General features: G+C 44.4%; 1 protein-coding gene and 1 pseudogene across 1 annotated transcript in view; both read left to right on the top strand.

The window, feature by feature from the left end:
• The window catches only part of LOC124593970 (sodium-independent sulfate anion transporter-like), a 219,875-nt gene that overhangs the window by 101,975 nt on the left and 96,038 nt on the right, over window positions 1-21,862 (top strand). The window lies entirely within an intron of this gene.
• On the top strand, window positions 19,602-19,719 carry LOC124597544 (annotated as a pseudogene).

Genomic DNA, 21,862 nt, shown 5'->3' with positions numbered 1-21,862 from the left:
GACCCGGACTTTATTGGGATAAAAAACAGCGAATTATGCAAGCGTTTATCACGTAAACCGTATGTAAACATGTCCTTAAAAAACAAAAATTTATTAAATTCATTTAAAAACATTTTTGCACGTTGATTTTTTATGTCATGTAATACAAAATTCACTTCTGAACAAATTGTAAGTATAGTACTTACCTTTTGCAGTGTTTGAAACTAACTAGCACTTATTTTTGAAATGTCTGCATGTGTCTGAAAATAGCGCGAAGTATAACGGACAGTTACACCTGTCCAAAAAATAAAACCATGTTTTAACTATAACACACCATCTGTTCAAAGTATTCCAGATTAGTTAACACGTCCAATCAATCTTTAGTTTCTGCAGTTTTTCACTGTATCACAAGGTTCATTTTAATGTTTTCCATTTTCAAAGATCTGCGTCTGTCGCTAAGGATAGTTTTGTACCTGGAAAAGCTCTCCTCCACATTACAGGACGTCACAGGAGCTACGGGCCAGCTTTGGTCGTTGTCTTCAGTTGTTGTGACTTTCCCAGAAAGACTGTTACTTATTTTGCACATTGTAAATATCTAGGATTCCGCTGGGGAACGCTTTGCAAGTTGTTGTTCATTTCATCAGCCACATGATCATGACCTCAACCCAACTCACTGTGCCATTGTTGCACAATATCCAGGGCGTCACACAATTGAGTACCAGCAGCTTCCTGTCGTGTAATGGCTTTTGATACCATTGAAAAGCTGGAGTTGATTTATGATAAGTTTCCATACAAGGTGAAGACCTCTTTCATAATTTTGATTGCAACTGATTCGTCGCTAACAACCTCACAAAAGACTGTCTTTATTTTGCTGTAGTTGTTGCAATAAAAGTAAGCAGAATTAAGCACGAACCCCATCGTATAAGAGCTGGTTCAGTGGAGAGGGACAATGAAGCTGCTTGTTCGTTGAATTTCTGTACCCGAAGCGAACATAGAATTTCATACAACAGGAAGTTAATTTGTTCGCATCAGAGTAATTTGATCGCACCTCTTCTGCAACTCTGAGTAAAACATGTGCGCAGGGAGTACTGTATACCATACTGGAACGGAGAATCTGCAGTCCCTTGACTGCTTTAGCCATGGATGAGACGCAGTCCGTTGCTAGCAGCAAAACTTTGTCTCTGTTTGTGCCATTCGGCCACAGTAGCTTCATAGAGTTGTCGAACTAAATAGCAGTTGTCCAGTTGTTTACTCTTTCGAGAGCTTCACACGTTAGGAACAACATTTCTCCAGGCCCGTCATCTTTTACAATGCCACCAACAACATTTATAGCATAACGCCCACCGTGTCGGTAGCTTCATCCGTGGACACCCTTCCTTTTGGTCAGCAACACTAATTCGTATTTTGTTGAGCACCTCCTTGTAGCGCAGGAAGAAATAGTTCTTTCTCAGTGCAAATTCATCTGGAACTGGATGTGTTGTGTACTTCGCCAAGAACTGTCTGAAGCGTGGATTCTTCAGCTTCTCCAATGGGATGTTGCAAGACATCATTATCTTACACAAGACCTTGAAAAATGTTGCCCGGTTGAAGATGAACCTGTCTGCCTAAATAACAGCTTTGCTCGACTGTCATTTTCAGCACTTCACTTCACACAGCTGCAGTGTTTGCGGTATTAAAGTGTTGTTGCACATTAAAGCGCTTTTCTGCAGTTACTTTAGCGTCACATATTTTACGCAATAGTAGCTCCCCGTCAGTGCTGAAGAACTTCTCTGCAGAATCGCAAAAAAACGTAACAACATCAAGCTGTTGGAGCACTTTATTTTCGTTTTTTAAATCAGACTGTTTGTATTCAAACCGAATAATATGACTACGTACGCGATGTTCATTACGTCGGAAGCCGCCTTTGTTGGCTTCGAGAGCGTTTTGTCGACACTGCTCAACCTTGTCTTACGTTAGCGAACCGTTTAGTGTTACACTACTCGTTTGGTATAATCCTGATATATAAAACTTTGCAGTAATTTTTGCGTTTGTGACCACCTGAAACATGGTCAAGTGAGCAACATTTTCATGTTTTTATTCTTGTGTCCTTAAAGACGAGACAAAAATATGATTTTTGGTAAAAGTTGGTAGAAATATGATCTACTTTGGCAAATGTTGGGCAAAATATTACCTACTACTAAAAAAGATGTAAATATACAGTAAAAATACATTTTATACACTACAATACATTGATTCGTGCAGTGATTACTAAACATTCATCCTACAGTTGAGGAAAAAATATGTCTTATTACTAAAATCCGGGCCCTGTTTATGGCGAATGGCTTGAATTCTGACGAGCTAAGACACTCTGAGAATCACATGGCAGAGGGTGCGTGGAACTGTGCCAGTTATTAGGGATTTTTCTCGTTTCATTCACGTATGGAACCCCGAAAAATTATTTTTTAAATGCCTCTGTGCCTGCTGTAAGTAATGTAATGTTATCGCCACGATCCTTATGTGAGGTGATCGTAGTATATCAGGTGGTGGTTTGGGGAAGGAGACCAGACAGCGAGGTCATCGGTCTCATCGGATTAGGGAAGGTTGGGGAAGGAAGTCGGCCGTGCCCTTTCAAAGGAACCATCCCGGCATTTGCCTAAATCAGGATGGCCGGAGGCGGTATTGAACCGTCGTCCTCCCGATTGCGAGTCCAGTGTCTAACCACTGCGCCATATCGCTCGGTAATCGTAGTATATCCATTTAAAGCCGGTTCGTAGCATTTTGTTAGTTAACTTTCTCTGGGTAGTTTCCGTCTGTCTTCAAGAGTGCTAGTTCATTTCAACATCTCAGTAACACTCCCTCGCAGCTCAAACAAACCTGTGAGAATTCTTGCTGCTCTTCTTTGTATACGTTCAATATCCCCTGTTAGACCTGTTCGGCACGGGTCCCACACACTTGAAAAGCATTCTAGGATAGGTCACGCGAGTGATTTGTAAGCAATTTCCTTTGTAGACTGAATGCATTCCCGTAGTATTTTAACAATAAACCGAAGTGTGCTACCTGTGTACCCATGAGCCTATGTGATTGTTCCATTTCATATCGCTACTAAGCATTACAACCAAGTATTTGTATGAGTTTACCGATTCCAACTGTGACTCGCTGATATTGTTTTTTCGTTTTGTGGAGCGCACAGTTTTACATTTTTGAACATTTAAAGCAAGTCATTGCACCACTTTGAAATCTTATCAAGGTGTGACTGAATATTTCTAGAGCTTCGTTCAGAGTATACTTCGTGGTTGGTAATTACATCATCTGAGAAAATTTTGAGGTTACTATAAATATTGTCCATCGAATCATTAATACACAGAATGAACAGCAAGCGACCCAATGCACTTCCCAGAGCCACACCAGAAGTTGCTTGTACGCCTGTGAATGACTCTCCACCCAAGACAACATGCTTCGTCCTCCTTACCAAGAAATCCTCAGTCCAGTCACTTATTTTGTCTGATACTCCATATGATCATACTTTTGATAATAATCGTAAATATGTTAGAGTCGAATGCTTTTCGGAAATCGAGAAATACTGCATCTACTTGGCTGCATTGATCCATGGGTTTTAGGATGTAATGGAAGTGAAAGTTGGATTTCTCATTATCTATACTGGGTGGCAAGGAGGAGGCCATTCTGTTCGAGAAAACTCATTATGTTTGAGCTGTACACTGAGGAGACAGAAGTCATGGGATAACGATGTGGATATATATAGGTGGCAGTTGTATCGCATACACATGGTATAAAAGGCGGTACTTTAGCCGAGCCGTCACTTGTACTCAGGTGATTCATGTGAAAAGGTTTCCGACGTGATTAAGCCCGCACAACGGAAATTAACAGACTTTGAACATGGCACGGTGGTTCGAGCTAGACGCATGTGACATTCGATTTCGGAAATCGATAGGGAATTCAATATTCTGAGGTCCACAGTGTCAAGGCATTAGCTCTCACCACAGACAACGCAGAGGCCGATGTCCTTCACTTAACGATCGAGAGCAGCGGCGTTTGCATAGAGTTTTCACTGCTAACAGATAAGCAACACTGCGTGAAACAACCGCAGAAATCAATGTGGGGCGTACGACGAACGTTTCCTTTAGGTGAAATTTGGCGTTAATGGGCTATGGAGGCAGACGACCGACGAGAGTGCCTTTTGCTAACAGCACGAAATCGTCTGTATTGTGTCTCACTGTTTAGAGGCACAAAACGCGTGGGTGTTTTCGGCTCGTTACTGAATGCAAATAAGTAGGAGGCCGAGTTGATAGGAGCTGAAGGAGACCAGGTTGCAAAAATATGCGGTACGGCACACTGTTGGAGAGAAGGATTATTATTCAAGACTTCAGTAGTTTGTAGGACTGCAGCTGCGGCTGTGAACTGGGATACCATGAACTAAGACAACATATTCTCAGGGACTAAGCCTGATGGGCCCTCCTCAGAGAATCAATGCAAACATTACAGTACTGGCTGAGGGCCGATTATGAAAGTGCGTCTGCCTAGGTTGAAATCTAGCTAAGAAGTGAACGAGGCACACTCCAGTTCCGTTGACCTGCACAGCCCGCTAGAGTGCGCTGTGCCCGGCAGACGACGGGCTGCCAACCTTGTGTTGGCGCGGCGTTGTAGTAGTATCTGTGGCAATGATACTACAGTGTGCAGCGCCTCTCCTGGGCTTGTGACCATATGGGTTGGATCCAGACGACTGGAAAAGCATGACTTAGCCAGATGAGTCTTGATTTCAGTAGGTAAGCGCTGATGGTAGGATCCGAGTGTGGCGCAGACCTCACTAAGCCATGGACCCAAGTTGTCCATAAAGTACTGCGCAAGTTGATAGTGGCTCCATAATGGTGTGGGTCGTGTTTACATGGTATGTGCCGAGTCCTCTGATCCAACTTATAACTGACTCGAGACAGTTAGGTTCAGATACTTGGAGACCATTTGCAGCCATTCATGGAATTCATGTTCCGAAACAACGACGGAGTTAAATTCAAATGGCTCCAAGCACAATGGGACTTAACATCTGAGGTCATCAGTCCCCTAGACTTAGAACTACTTAAACCTAACTAACCTAAGGGCAGCACACACATCCATACCCAAGGCAGGATTTGAACCTGTGACAGTATCAGCAGCGCGGTTCCGGACTGAAGCGCCTAGAACCGCTCGGTCACAGCGGCCAGCAACGATGGACTTTAATGGGTTAGAATGAGCCATGTCACCGGGACACAATTGTTCGGGACTGTTTGGCAGAACATTCTGGATAATTCGAGTCAACATTTTGCCACCCATCGAACATTTATGAGACATAATCGAGAGGTCAGTTCGTACACAAAAATTCTGTACTGGCAACATTTTCGCAATTATAGACTGGTACAGAGGCAGCACGGCTCACTATTTCTGCAGGGGCCTCCAATGACTTGTTGAGCCCATGTCACGTCGAGTTGCTACACTACACCGAGAAAAAGCAGGTCCGAGCACGATATTACGAGGTATCCCGTGACTTTTGTCATCTCAGTAAATATTCTAATAGTCTACGACAGTTGGATGTCATGGATATGATACGGTAGTTCTGTGGATCACTTCTGCTGCTCATCTTGTAGACAGGTGTGGGTTGTGCTTTCTTTCAACTATTGGGCACGGATTTTTGGTTCAAATGGCCCTAAGCACTATGCGACTTAACATCTGAGGTCAGCCGGCCAGTGTGGCCGTGCGGTTCTAGGCGCTTCAGTCTGGAACCGCGTGACGCTACGGTCGCAGGTTCGAATCCTGCCTCGGGCATGGATGTGTGTAATGTCCTTAGGTTAGTTAGGTTTAAGTAGTTCTAAGTTCTAGGGGACAGGATTGGAACCTGCGACCGTTGCAGCAGCGCGATTCCGGACTGAAGCGCCCAGAACCGCTCGGCCACAGCGGCCGGCACGGATTTTTGTTCAAGGAATCTACGATACAGTGTATTTAACAGAGGGACTAACTCAGCGTGGTGTAGAATCTGGTAGGGATTCCATGGGGCCCTGGGGTTCGTTCAGTTTTAACGTTTTCAGTTGTTTGTCGATGTGACTGAAACTAAGATCTGTTTCACTCATTTTTACAGTGGTACGAGAGCTAAATTGGGGCAAAACTCCTGAGTTTTCCTTTATAACGGATCGTTTGAACTGCCAGACGCCCAACACAGCATAGTTAAACCGCGAAACCCGTACTGTACGAGGCCCGCCGCACAGCAGTGTCACAGCGTTGCCTCGTCGCCGTTGTTTAGGACTCCTTATCGGCCGGAGGCGTCGCAGCGGCATACCAGTGTCTGGTGCGGCACGAGGCGCACTTCTGCCGCCGACCGCCACGCCGCGTGTCGTAAGTGAGCCGACGTGCCCGAAATACCTAACGGCAATTACACATTCCATTAAGACGACGCTTTCGCATGCCAGCGCTTGTCCTTGGGGAGTCCAATTGGAGAAGGGCTTCCCCAAGACTCCCATACGCTACGCCTGTCTGCCCCATCGTGTCTATACAACGCCCGCTCATACTTTTCTGTGGGCTCCCTGCGTGCCGTGTTTATCGTATGGACGGCAACCTTCAGGAAAAAAAAAATTCATCATAATCTCATTCATTTACATTTACATTTACATTTACTACTCCGCAAGCCACCCAACGGCGTGTGGCGGAGGGTACTTTACGTGCCACTGTCATTATCTCCCTTTCCTGTTCCACTCGCTTATGATTCGCGGGAAGAACGACTGCCGGAAAGCATCTGTGCGCGCTCGAATCTCTCTAATTTTACTTTCGTGATCTCCTCGGGAGGTATAAGTAGAGGAAGGAATGTATTCGATACCTCATCCAGAAACGCACCCTCTCGAAACCTGGACATCAAGCTACACCGCGATGCAGAGCGCCTCTCTTCCAGAGTCTGCCATTTGAGTTTGCTAAACATCTCTGTAACGCTGTCACGCTTACCAAATAACCCTGTGACGAAACGCGCCGCTCTTCTTTGGATCTTCTCTATCTCCTGTGTCAACCCGACCTGATACGGATCCCACACTGATGAGCAATACTCAAGTACAGGTCGAACGAGTGTTTTGTAAGCCACCTCCCTTGTTGATTGACTACATTTTGTAAGGACTCTCCCAATGAATCTCAACATGGCACCCTCCTTACCAACAATTAATTTTATATGATCATTCCACTTCAAATCGTTCCGCAGGCATACTCCCAGATATCTTACAGAAGTAACTGCTACCAGTGTTTGTTCCGCTATCATATAATCATACAATAAAGGATCCTTCTTTCTATGTATTCGCAATACATTACATTTGTCTTTGTTAAGGGTCAGTTGCCACACCCTGCACCAAGTGCCTATCCGCTGCAGATCTTCCTGCATTTCGCTGCAATTTTCTAATGCTGCAACTTCTCTGTATATTACAGCATCATCCTGTGACATCCATCCATCTTTTACGAGGTCTATGTACTTCTCTCTTCCCAGTCGGGTGGTAATATATTCATTTTTGGCAATTTATTTTCAGTCATTCTATCAACATGATCCATTTCATTCTGTCCTATCTTGTGATTCATTGAAAAGATTCTCTAAATCTGATCTGTTTCATTCCTTACTTTATCCAATTTATTACATCCACTTACGTATCCCACGAACTACTGCCTGTATACGTGGTTCTTCTTTTTCTTCTTTGCTATCCGTGATTCGGAACCATATAAGAGTAGGTTCAACAACAATTTTATAGAATTTCATCTACGTGTTCCCTTTCTTGTTTTTCTTCCCAAAGTTTTGCCAGCTGTTCCGCAGATGGCTCGATATTTTTTAACCTTCTTCTCGTTGTCTTTTTCATAGTCAAATCTAATATATCTCAGATAACTGAAGTGGGATAATTATTCTAATATTTTGTCATTTATTATTATTTTCGATATAACTGGATTGTTCCCTTTGAAAACCATTATCTTTGTCTTATTTACTGATATAGTTAGGTTGAAATGTATCGCGTTTTGGCTCAATCTATATGATGCTCTCTGTAAATTATCGTCTATTTCCTGTATAATTATTTGGTCGTCAGCATATAAAAGAGCATTTAATGGTACGCTTGAATCTTTTAAATTTCTAACTGTATTTCATCATTCCACTTCATAACCAGGTCGTCAATATATAAATTAAATATAGTTGGTGACTGACTCCATGCAAAAAATGTGAACACCTGAGAATCGTACACCCAAGTAGTAGTGTAATGTTACTCGTTCTATGGGGCGCGAGGTTCACAAGGAATCATAAGCATATCGGACCAAAAGTCAGTCTTCTCCAGGAGATATAACACTGTTACCGTGTAACGCCATCCCCGCTAGAGTTGGTCTTTTTCTTGTACCTTTGTCCCACATCGGCGCAGGGTCTGGATGGTTAAGGGTCGGATTTGGCATGGTTAATTAAGATGTGGCCGGATGTCATTTCTGTCGCCACTCCGTTACCCTTTGGGATAAAATATGTGTACTCCAACTGTCTGCGCGTAGCGTTATTCAGATGAAAGCGAGCGAAAGTTTTCTAAATGTTTACGTATCGTGTAACCTAGGGGGGACTTAGTTACCAATGCGGTGTTCACGCAGTGGGATATGAGACTCACCTGAAATTCACACTCAGACTGGCTGACACACCGACCCCATTCGATTCGGGGTGTTCCCACCTCCCCATCCTGGAAGCGGCGTTTTAACACCCTCAGCCATCCCGGCGGGTGAACCTCTAGCCCTGATAATCGCTTCATTTCGGCGAGGAAGGAATTCTGCAAGTTCCTTCAGGTATGCCGTACCCATCTGAAGTAACTCGTTGTGGTTAGATTCTGTATAGCTACCAAATTATGGAGATGATGTTCCAAATGGTCGCACATATTTTCTATGGGATAAAGTTCGGCTGGTTTAGCAGGACACTCGAATTTCGACAGGGGGGTGTTATTCCAACTACGGACGTATGCACGCAGCACGGCTTGAAAGACGCGAATGTCCACAGTATACACATCATAATTATGCAGAAAAAATGGTAAAACTTGGTCACCGATTATACTGAAATAAACCTCCTGCTTCATGTTCATGAGCACGGCAAATCCGTGATACGAATGGCAACCCCAGAAAAACACCACGGAAGCACCTCCAGCCTGGTCTAGTAGAAAGCGTCCGAGGCTGTTTAAGACTGTTCGCGGATGATGCGGTTCTCTATAACAACGTAGCAATGCTAGAAGACAGTATCGATTTGCACAATGACCTGCCGAGGATTGATGAATGATGCAGTTTCTCGTTGTTGATCCTGGACGTTAATAAACAGGCAAAAGAAGACACTGCTGCTAACAGTATCTAACGTAAAATGTCAAGGAGTAACTATCCAGAGCGAATGACCACAGAAAACAATAGTTGGAAAAGCAGATGTCAGACTGAGATTCATAGAATGTAACTCATCCACGAAGAAAGAGATTATAAGGCGCTTGTTCGATCGATCCTTAAATTGATCAATATGGGATCCTCCGAAGGAAGGTTTGATAGAAGAGATAAGATCCAACGAATAGGGACGCGTTTCGTCACGGGATCGTTGAGGCGGGGCGAGAGCGTTACAGATATGCTCAACAAACTCCAGTGGAAGACGTTACCGGAGAGGCTATGCATCACGGAGAGGTTTGCTATTGAAATTCCGAGAGAGCTCTTTCCAGAAAGCGTGGGGCAACAGATTAATTTCTCCCACATACATCTCGCGTAATGACTACGACGAAAAAATTAGAGAAATATGAACCAATATGATTGCTTGCCGCCAATCTTCTTCCCACGTGCCATTTATAAGTGGAACAGGGTAGGGGAGATCAGTTTGTGGTATCAGAAGTACCCTCCGACACGAACCATTAGTTGCTTTGCGGAGTATGTAGCTATAGATATACAGACTGCAGGGTAAACACCTCAGTTGCCATCCGTGCAACCGACGCCTTGAGTCGTTTGAAAGGATCGAAATTTGCAACTCGTCGGAGCACACTAAATACCTTTATTCTGCTTCTGTCCAGTTTCTGCGTCGCTTGCCCCATTGAAGACCTGCAGCCTTATGTACAACTGTGAGCAATGCCATTATGTGAGGTATTCGACACCATAATCTTGCGTGAAGTAACCCTCGCAATGTTCGCTCGGAAACTGGTTGAGATGTACCTGCAGCGATAAATGGTGGGTTTGAAACCGATTCTCACTGCCGAGATGTGACACTTTTTACGAATACTATTTCATGGCTACGAATAGTACAGCATTCCTTGTAGACACGTTGGACATACCACATTGATACATCAACAAATATATAATATTTAGCTACACGTTCCAACTACTGTTCTGCATAGTCCCCGAGATATCTGTCATAATTTGGTACGAAATTTCCAATACCCTCGTCATATAACACAGCCATCTGTGCATTCCGACAATTCTTGAAAGATGAAAATTGAAAATGTCAAGATTTCAGCTAGTGCAGAGCCCCATGAATGAGTGATTAGTGTTTTGTACACTGAGTTCACATTGTATCGATCTATTGTGGACCCGTGTTTTAAACTATTACTGCGCGTCACATACGATCTGGGCAATCCCACAACATAGTATTGCGCTGGCTGTGCGTCAGACCTCACCGTGCGAGTGCCAGGCAGCGCTGCGCAATGGGTGTGCGGCAAGGCTTAACGACCTCGGCACCTTGCGTCCCGCTGTCCCCGCAGGCGGGAAGCGAACCCGCGCTGGCGCTCGCGCCGCCGACACCTGCTGAATGGCGCTTCGTCCCTGTCGCACGGATCCTAATGCTCTTTCGACACACCACCACCAACGTACAGCATTCCCGAGGTCGTCATGCCGAAACCTTGTCGCGTCAACTAACGGTAGACAACACACCTGTCGCAGACACACACTTCGCCCATATTGTATCTATAGCAACATATAACTTGTTAACTAATGTATAGGAACCTCTGAAGAATGAATAAGGAATTACAAAAAAAAGCAAAGAAGTTCATATATAAGATTCGCCAATATTTTTTTTTATTTTCTTAATTACAGACATTTTTGTTGTTACATGTTTGCTTCTTTTCTGTCTTTCTACTTTCAAAATTCGAGTTTGGTTTTACACGTATTTTTTCTTTCCAAACGTTGCTTGATTTGGGAATTTTTAAGTCAAAGCCGGTTTCCTTCAAGATTGTTCGACGGCTTACTCACCTGAAGATGGCTGCCAAATGAACCACCAAAATACTGTGTCAAGGCGACGTCATGTTCCAGCTGGAGACCCGATATGAATATCATCCAAGCCTTATTATGTTTATCTTATTTGCTATAGTACTAATAAACAAGCGGATGCGTTTAGTGTTGAGAACAGAATCAATAGCCTAAGCTTACCTTACAGTTCTTATTGGAATTGTGTTTAGCGTGTACTGAACATTCGTCCTCTATCAGGAACCGAATCGGCCACTTCGGAGAGGTACGCAATCGAACAAGCGAACAGCTCGAAAGCGACGTGTTATGTTTGACTTCCAGTCGTGGGCGTGACGCCTGCTCGGCTGAATTCTTATTCGAATTGTGGTGTCACCGCCAGACGCCACACTTGCTAGGTGGTAGCCTTTTAAATCGGCCGCGGTCCGGTAGTATACGTCGGACCCGCGTGTCGCCACTGTCAGTGATCGCAGACCGAGCGCCACCACACGGCAGGTCTAGAGAGACGTACTAGCACTCGCCCAGTTGTACAGCCGACTTTGCTAGCGATGCTACACTGACGAAGACTCTCTCATTTGCCGAGAAGATAGTTAGCATAGCCTTCAGCTAAGTCAATTGCTACGACCTAGCAAGGCGCCGTATTCAATTGATATTTTATATGAAGCATGTATCAACAAGACCAATGTTCACCAATTGTGGATTAAAGTGAAGTATTCCAGCAGCTACGTACTTTTCTTTATAGCATTCATTACGTATCCTGTTTCAGACCTCACGCCAGCCTGCGTGAGTTTAAGCGCGTGCCTTTCGGCTTCCTCTCATTGTGTCTAGGCTGTCTTGTCTAGACACAACACGAATAGTGTACTCTGTATTTCTGGCTAAACTGTGTTCTAATCAGCACACGCATCTGCAATGCGTTTGAAGCCAGACGTCAGTATGATGAAAAATTGCCTAATAGAACAATAAGACCTCTCAAAGAAGATATGAACTTCTTGTGCAGACAGGCTGTTTTTGAAAAAAAGGTCGTTACATTGTGGTAGACCAAAAGCTGTTAGAACACTTGATTCAGAAAATCGAGTTTATCATCATATTCAGGGCAGTATGGTAGTAGAATCAGAGAAACAGCAGAAACACAATGTGAGTCATGTGACAGTATGGAAAGCGTTAAGAGAGCAACTCTTTTATCCGTACCTTCTTCAGAGAGTGCAAGGTCTCACTGAAACAAATTTTAGTCCGGAAAACACTTTTGTGGTTGGTTGCTGGTGATCTGTGGCGAGCACCAACACTTTCTATCTAACATACTGTTCACTGATGAAGCAGGAATGCTGTGCAGAATTTTAACAACTCTCATGTATGTGCAGATCAGAAACATTTTGTAGGTTTGAAAAGAAGACATCAACCACAGTTTAGCACTGATGTATGGTTTGGAAAAGTTGGAGATAGATTAGCTGAACCTTTCATATGGATCACACTGACTGGAGCATCATACAGTGAATTTTTAATTGAACTTTTGCGAATGTTGATGTTCTTCGCCAGCATGTTCAAGAAGAATTTCAGCACATGCAGCAGACTTTGGAATAAATGAGCGAGTAAAATAATCCATGGTGGTATACAACTCGAGCCTTTCATTTAGCCTTCAGAAAACAACATTCGGAGAAAAAAATAGCTATAGAACCAAGTTGGAAATTTGAAAACGAAAAGACAGAAACGAAGCAAACATGTAATCACAAAAAGTGCCTGTAACTAACACAATAAAAAAATTGACACTTTGCATGTACTAACTGCATTGCTTCTCTTTGAAGCCCTCTCTCAATTCTGCAGAGGTTTGCCATACATTAGTTAACATCCTGTCTAGCCCACAATCCACTGTACAGTGACTGGCAAAGAGTGTATCGCACCAATAGTATCGACTGAGGGAAAGATGACTTTCTGTGTGCCCCTGTACTTGCCCTAATCTCTCTTATTTTCATTATTCCTGCGTGAGATACATGGTGGAAGCAGCATAATTATCGCAGACGCATATTCGAATACAAGTTATCTAAATTACCCAGAACGATTTCACAAGAACCACGCAGTCTTTCTTCGAAGGTATCCCCACCGAAGTTCGATTATCATTTCTGTTGCCCTTTCGTATGGCCTATGCCGGCCTGCTACGAACCTGATAGCGTCTCTGAATTACTTAGATGTCTTTTTTCATGCTTGCTTGATAAGGACTCCGAATAGTGGAACAATATTATAGGGTCTTGTGTTCGATTTCCATTACAGGTGCACAGCTCTTTCTTAGAACCCTTCCAACATATATCTTTCATTTGTTAACTGAATTTTGCGTTGGTGCTTGACAGCGCACCAAGCGGCTTTCGGCTAATGTTACCTGGGGATCGCCTAAGGTATTGCAGAACATCAGGTAATATATTTCATACCCATCCCTAATACTTATCTTTACGTGATCGTCTTATTTCATACCGCTTTTTGATGTTACCTTTAAAAACTTATACGAAGTAACAAGCTCAAAATGTTGAACACTAGTCTTGTAATCAGTTACTGTCGGATTATTTCTCTTTCTTCTATAGGAAACATAACGTTAACCCTCATTCAGAGATGTAGGGTGTCCAGCGAAGGAGCTCTTAATTTTGCAATTAAATATCTGGGAAACTAAGATCGACAGACGAGTGCAACAAAAGGTATTTTTACTGTGAGAGCTGTAAGAATTTTATACAGTAGTTTCGAAATAGTTCGAAAAGCTGCTAACAGATGGCGCTGTACGCTGTACAGCTCGCACAGCGTCAGCCCTTACGTTATTGTACTCCCCCTTTACATGCGGTCTTTGCGCAATAATATCTCAGACTTTTCGAAATGTCCACCACTCGCAGTACAGAGGAGGGCCAAATGAACAATCAATTTTACCGCCACAACCTGTACTGTCACAACGCAAATGGATTGAGATGTCGCACAGACCACCGATTCAAGATTGTCAGCGTGGTGGCCGCGCGGGATTAGCCGAGCGGTCTCAGGCGCTGCAGCCATGGATTGTGCGGCTGGTCCCGGCGGAGGTTCGAGTCCTCCCTCGGGCATGGGTGTGTCTGTTTGTCCTTAGGATAATTTAGGGTAAGTAGTGTGTAAGCTTAGCAGTTAACTCCCATAAGATTTCACACATATTTTTTTCAGCGTGGTGGGAAGGTACTGGTAAACAGTTCCTTCAATGTGCACTACAAAAAGTAGTCACAAGGAGTCAGATCGGGTGAATATGGAGGTCATTCCATCCCTGCCCAGTGAATTTGCGGTAATCCGACACAATGGCTCTATTCCCCAAGTACTCATCCAGAAAGCGAAACACCTGTTCGGTGTATTGTGGTCTGGCCCCATCTTGCATGAACCACTCGGTGACTGGTCGATGCTCCAACGCTAGCTGCGTGGCGATAATTGTTGCAAAAGTGCAACGTAACGTTCACTAGAGGTCGTTTCTCCCAAGAAAAAAGGGCCAATAATGCCTCAACTGCATACTGTAGCCCAGACAGTAGCTTATGGGACAATACAATGGTTTAACTTCACACGAGTGGCGATTTTCGGAACCCCAGAACAACCAATGTATTCATGACTTCATTCAGATGGGCCAGTGTTTCACCTGTGAACCAGATGCACCCATCATCAAATCCTTCATATTCAATAACGTGAGCATCTGATTCGCAAAGTCAGTCCTCTGTCGCGCAGCTCGTAGAGGTGTGACCTGGTGGCTTTGGACTTGCAACGGAAACATTTGCAGGACCAGTTTCAGGTCCAATTCTTCGGACAGGTCTCCTTGGATTTTGTTGAATAAGTCCAGAAACCGTGGCGACAGTTTCAGGAGTAACTACTGTTCATTTGTGGCTATCATTCTCCCCCAGATTGGCCGGCCGCGGTAGTCTAGCGGTTCTAGGCGCGCAGTCCGGAACCGCGCGACTGCTACGGTCTCAGGTTCGAATCCTGCCTCGGGCATGGATGTGTGTGATGTCCTTAGGTTAGTTAGGTTTAAGTAGTTCTAAGTTCTAGGGGACTGATGACCACAGTAGTTAAGTCCTATAGTGCTCAGAGCCATTTGAACCATTTATTTCTCCCCCAGATTATCAGCCACGCTGCCTGTCCGATGCAATTTAGTGAAGGGATTGTGAACTGTTTTTTCATCGGGTACTTCTGGAAAAATTGAGTCTGTTTGAAAACTGCGCCTTGTTACCGTAGGACTGTGTGTTCCAACCTAACACGTTGTTCAACGGAATACATTGTTTCAAGGTATTCCTTCGGCCCGCTATCCTCTTTTCAAATTTCAATAGTAGAAATGGTCACTCCGAGCTGCGGCACACTAGTTATAGGCACTATGTATAGCGATTACAGTGCCATCTGTTAGCAGCTTTTCGAACTATTTCGAAACTTCTGTATAAATTCATACAGCTCCCACAACACACATAGCGTTTGTTTCACCGGGGCGATCTTAGTTTTCGAGGTATTTAATCTTGAAATCAGGGACTCCTTCGGAGGGCACCCTGTGCTCGTAGGAGCCATTTGTCACAGCAAGTGAAACTTTTGTCCAAGTCCTCCCGCAGTTTTCTGTCGTCCAACGACGCTACTCTTCTGTTCACGATAGCATCAGCAAACATTCTTATAGTTTTGCCAATCTTATATAATAGATCGTTTATGTATATTCAGACCCTATTACGCTTTATTGCGACAAACCCGATTTTATTTTCGATTCTGTGCAATATTCACGTCCAGTACAAGGTACTGGCTTTGAAAGTCTGGTAAGGTTGGACGAGCTGTCTATTTGGATTGATTACCACTCACATTTGCATCTTTTCTTCGCAACATGTGAGGATATTGAGTCTTCAATTATGACTGAATGCGTTTGTAATGGACGACCGTGTTTGCTTATTGACGATCATATGGAAACGGGCTAAAATGAGTACTAGAACTCACACTGCGGCACTGTCACGCGCCCTTCCTCTCTGAGACATCGAAGACGAGGGAACACTTGATGCTTCCAGGAACATTTCGAACATGATTGTTTTGATGGTCCAGGTTTTATGGTGTGGGGAAGCATAATATCGCATGGTCGTGGTGACCTCCAAATTTCACCGGTCAACGCCACTGTGAAACTTCACCCCTTCGCCACGTGCAGTTTTTTAGGGGTCCATTCGGTCCTGACTTCATTTTGTGAATGATAATGTGTGACCGCGTCCAACAGCGCAGGCGGAGTAGCCCTGCGAACGAGGTATAATCGGCGAATGGGCTTAAATTCCATCGAGCACCTGTGGGATATGTGGAGGGAGCGTATCGTAGCACGGCCACGGGCACCAACGGCCACCCAGAATGTGCCATTCGTGCCTTTGGAGGAACGGAACGCACTACCACGGGAACATTTTAATCGTTATGGGAAAACCCGTGAACACGGCGCCTACCTCCAATGAAAATATGAGTGGCTCTATCACACTTTCCTCACACACTCCCGATATTCATTTTATGTATTACGACCACCCGCTTTCGATAATTATTTGCTGTCTACTTTCTATTAAAATCGCCGTGATCACATTTTTCCCTATTGCTGACGCTGTTGGTTGGTACCGAACACCATTTGGAAACATTGGAAAACAAAATACACCTGTACGCACAATTCCACTACTGTCGAAATATCGTGTATAAAAATAGACAGGTATTTAGTTTTCATAACCCTGGTGTTGTTCCAAGAACAGCTTTTATTTGTTAAAAATGTCACAGTGGTTACAAACAGCGTGCCAGGCAAATCCTTAACTGGTTCCCCATGTGAAGCCAGTTCATCTTGATATTTTTTCCAACGGTCTATTACTGATACTCGTGTCCGTTGTTATTACAGAGATATAAGAAAGCTGAAGCTCGGGCATGGGTGTGTGTGTTTGTCCTTAGGATAATGTAGGTTAAGTAGTGTGTAAGCTTAGGGACTGATGACCTTAGCAGTTCAGTCCCATAAGATTAAAAAAAAAAAGCTGAAGCTGCAGATAGTTTTTGGAGACGCAATGAGTGGAACATGTAATTTATCACGTTGTGGAAACGTGTCGTAGAGTAATGGAAGTTACAGCATCCGAGAACTAGCAATCAGCATGATTAGTTGACACTCGAAGGCTCGATCCTAGACAGCCACTGTGGCCGAGCAGTTCTAGGCGCTTCAGTCCGGAACCGCGCTTCTGCTACGGTCAGAGGTTTGAATCCTGCCTCGGGCATGGATGTCTGGAATGTCATTAGGTTAGTTAGGTTTAAGTAGTTCTAAGTCTAGGGGACTGCCTCAGATGTTAAGTCCCATAGTGCTTAGAGCCATTTGAACCATTTTTGCTCGATCCCAGAACCACGAAGGACTTGACACGGTCCGCCTTGCCTAATGACAGCACAGTTTTTATTTGAAATCAAAGTAAATTTTACTATATTCTGGACTTATGACCGCTTCTTTATGAAGATCTTGCGAGATGCATTTTCACTTCATCGTGACAGAAATGCGTCAAGTACATTCGGTGCGAAGAAGACCTGCGAGTTAATTTTTCTCACTGTTTCCTCCGACGAGATGGGTCTGACAACAAGCGCTAAAGGGCCTCAGAAGAAGAACCTTGGAAGTTGTACCACGCTTCTTATGTAAACAGTTGCTGTCGAACTGTCTAAAGCCACATGCCTTACCTTGTCGCTTCTGGAATTCCACAGCAGGTACGCACAAACGCGGGGTAACTCCGAACTCCACCGACAATATTTCGAACTCCACCGACAGTATTTCGAAAGTTTTTGAGAGATAGGTTCTGATTATTTTGATGTAACAATTTCGAGGTTTCTGGTGTCTCGTTACTGAATAGTTGCATTTTGTTTTATTGCTTACCGCCATTTATCTCTGTTCCACTGAAATTATTTGTACAACAGTTCCAACGTCGACGGCATGTGCTGTGTCTTGTGTGGAAACAAGCTTGTTCCATTCCATTACGGTGCCGCTGCTGACAACAGTGTGGGTTGTATGTCAGCAGAGGTATACAGCTTTATGGATAGGTCGATTGATGAAGAATTGGTCGATATGCACGTCTTCTATGAGATCACTGAATATGATGAAAGAATAGCACAGCAATGCTACCAAGCTCTCCCCCCATGGACGATAGCCACTTCACAGTACTTTTCCATACCTACAAAGGCGTCGAAGAGAGACCATATCCAGTGTTATGTGTGGTATTTTTTGGCAATCGCATCTTACAGATTCTTCCACTGTTTTGAATGTATGTTCATAGGTTCAAAGATAATTGTGGTAACAAACCGAATAAATCGTTATCACATTATTACTCTGGAACAAGACACCAGAGATCACCAAAATTCTCCGGAAATATCCCTGAACAACCGCCAAAATTTTGTCTAGTAAATTTGGATTCACCTTGTATGTCTTGAAAGCCATCAAGATCTTTTATAGAAGGTGATTCTTCTGCCCCTGCTGGTGGTTTTTATGCAATCCGCAACACCTTCAAATACAGGACACAAGAATTTCGTATTCCTTCGCTCGCTGCATGCAAAATACTGGGTGTATATAAAGTCCCGAAATGGTTCAAATGGCTCTGAGCACTACGGTACCAACTTCTAAGGTCATCAGTCCCCTAGAACGTAGAACTACTTAAACCTAACTAACCTAAGGACATCACACACATTCATGCCCGAGGCAGGATTCGAACCTACGACCGTAGCGGTCGCGCGGTTCCAGACTGTAGCACATAGAACTGCTCGGCCTCCTCTGCCGGCATAAAGTCCGGGAACACTTTCAATGATTAATTTCACAAGAACTAAACATTGTAAAGATATCATACAAACTGCATTTTGAAGAGAAACACTGAATTTTTTTTACAAACATCCAATATGCGAACCACGAGTGACTCGGTAGACGTCAATACGGTAATCGAATTCTAGCCATACCCGTCCCAGCATGGCAACGTCGTCTGTGGCAGTCGCTTCCCGTATTCTCTCCCGGAGCTCTGTTACACCACGTGGTGGAGGCGGTACACACACCAGATCTGTAATGTGTCCGCACAGAAAAAAGTCACGCGGAGTGAGAGCTGGTGATCGGGGAGGCCATTTCATGAAACTGCTGTCCTCTTTTGTAGCAGGGCCGATCCACCGATGCGGCACCTCCGTGTTCAGGTACCCACGAACTTCACGATGAAAATGGGGTGGAGCCCCGTCCTGCTGAATGATGAACTGAGAATGCCATTGCATTTGAGGCATCAGTCATTGCTGCAACATGTAAAAGTAGGAATATCCAGTGACAGTGCTCTCAGCAAAGTGCTCTAGAACCTGAACTGGCCATGTTTGGCAGTAGCGCTGGCTATCGGCAAATTACCAAACTACACTGCGGCGGTATACATGAAAAAAAAAACTTTCAGGTTTTCTGTTCAAAATGACATGCGTATGAAATCTGTACAGGCAACAGCCTTGCCGCAGCGGATACACCGGTTCCCGTGAGATCACCGAAGTTAAGCGCTGTCGGGCGTGGCCGGCACTTGGATGGGTGACCATCCAGGCCGCCATGAGCTGTTGCCATTTTTCGGGTGCACTCAGCCTCGTGATGCCAATTGAGGAGCTACTCGACCGAACAGTAGCGGCTCCGGTCAAAGAAAACCGTCATAACGACCGGGAGAGCGGTGTGCTGACAACACGCCCCTCCAATTTGTATCCTCAGCTCAGGATGACACGGCGGTCGGATGGTCCCGATGGGCCACTTGTGGCCTGAAGACGGTGTGCATGAAATCTGTACAACGTTTGGTTCTTGTGCAATAAATAATTGAAAGTGTTCCGAGACATTATGTACACCCTGTATTAGTCCTTCAGAGAACGTGAACAGGGCCTTTTTGTAGGAAATTTAACGTAATTAAATTTTGTGCTGGGATACATTTTTGCAAGAGGTTATAGTTTTCGAATTATTGAAGAAAAACATACAAAAATGAGCTTTAAGTGGGTTTTTTTCTTGGAAAACTCGAAAACCATGGGCTTCATCGAAAACGTGTCCCAGTACAAAATTTAACCACATTAAATTTCAAACAAATAGATCCTGTTCATTTTTTCTCTAGGACTAACAATTTGCGCGAGGGAATATAAAAATATAGTGCATGGTTTTTGAAGGCGTTGCAGCTTGCATAAAACCCAGTAGCAGGCGCAGCTGAATCACCCTGAGTAATTGCTTCGTATCTCGTCGTTTGCTGGCTCATGGAACTCATCGAGAAAAGATTATTTCAACTGCATAAGAACACCGTAGAGAAGGGGATTGCGCTGGCTTTCACCTGAAGCCAACTGAAACCATTGCAGAGTTAAAATAAGTTATGTAATTCAGTATATCGATGCCAGTCACAATATTAGCTTTAAAATTATGGAAAGGAGTCCTTTGTAATTCCCAGTATAATAGAACATTAAAAAAAACGCATAAAGGAGACGTTTGAGGTAACAGCAGTTAACGTCACCGTATATCCTACTAAGCGCTCTTATCTCAAGCCAGTTGACCATCCGTGACGTGAGTTACAAATGCTGTTAATAGCCGGATAAAATCGCCGCAAGACGACTAAAAGAACTGTCGCTGCGTCGTAGGAGGCGTGGTAGACAATACCCACTGTACTGCCATCTACCACACGTTGGTAGAAAGTGTTCCCTTTGGCATACAGCCCAAAGTGGCCTCCAAGGACAGATCTGTCCCATTCTGAAGGATTAATAGTTCCGGATTACAATTTACAAGCTTTTCCCGATAATTATTGGCAGTATATTACAATTTTGGGCTAACACGTTGTGAGGAAAGCAGGAGGGAAAGCAGATTACATTTTGATGACCCGTTGGTCGTTACTACGTGTGTTGGAGGACTTGTGAAGGATTTTGCTACAGTCTTCTTGAAGAAAACATCCAGTCATTCGCCTGAAATTATTTTGCTACAGCTGAAGCTCCATCTATTTGTCCTCCCGTACCATTCAGTACCGACCGGCCGCCGTATGGTCCTCTGGCAATGCGTCATTCGAATGCAGTATCGAGAGGCATGGTGGCCGTCGTCAGCTTTCCAGAACTTTTAGCCGCTTCTACTCATTCAGTAGCTCCTCAGTTAACATTACTCCTAACAAGGAGTATCGGGAATGGAGCCTGGGCTCTCCACGTAGCAGACACGCTGACCACTTAGGTAAGGAACTGGATTTGAAGTTATTTAGGGAAAACGTAAATCGAGATCGGCATTTCTCGAATGCGACGAGTGTTGTCCTGTACGCGGTAGAAAACATCGGGCTGACGGAGTCCGAACGAGGTCGAAAGTGGCGTAAAAAACAGCGCTTGCTTTGCTTTTTTGCAGGTTCACTCCTTCTCGACCACGAGAGCTGGTGCAAGTATTGACATTTGCAAAGCAGTTAATTGAATACGCTCTCGGGGAACAGAGCAAAGCCAACAAAGCGCCAATCTTTGGTCGTTGATCTATGCGAGGCACGGGTCGATTTCTCCGGCCGCGGGGCGCTGCCTACTGATCCGCTGTGCTGGCGCGACAGGTACCCCTTTGTCGCGGCCCGCGGCGGCCTTGTTGTCCGGGCGCCCGCGAGCATGGAGCCGGCCGGCGCCGCCGCCTTGCATAATCTCTAACGCCCGTTAATTGCGGAGTTATGCAAGTGGAGGAAGCCCCCACTACCAGTCACTCGGTCATGTCGTCAGTCAGTGGGCACTGGGC

This window comes from Schistocerca americana, chromosome 2 (genome assembly GCF_021461395.2).
Source record: "Schistocerca americana isolate TAMUIC-IGC-003095 chromosome 2, iqSchAmer2.1, whole genome shotgun sequence".
Classification (NCBI taxonomy): Eukaryota; Metazoa; Arthropoda; class Insecta; order Orthoptera; family Acrididae; genus Schistocerca; species Schistocerca americana.
The sequence above is the reverse complement of the archived record's forward strand: the minus strand, read 5'-3'. Positions and strand labels throughout refer to the sequence as shown.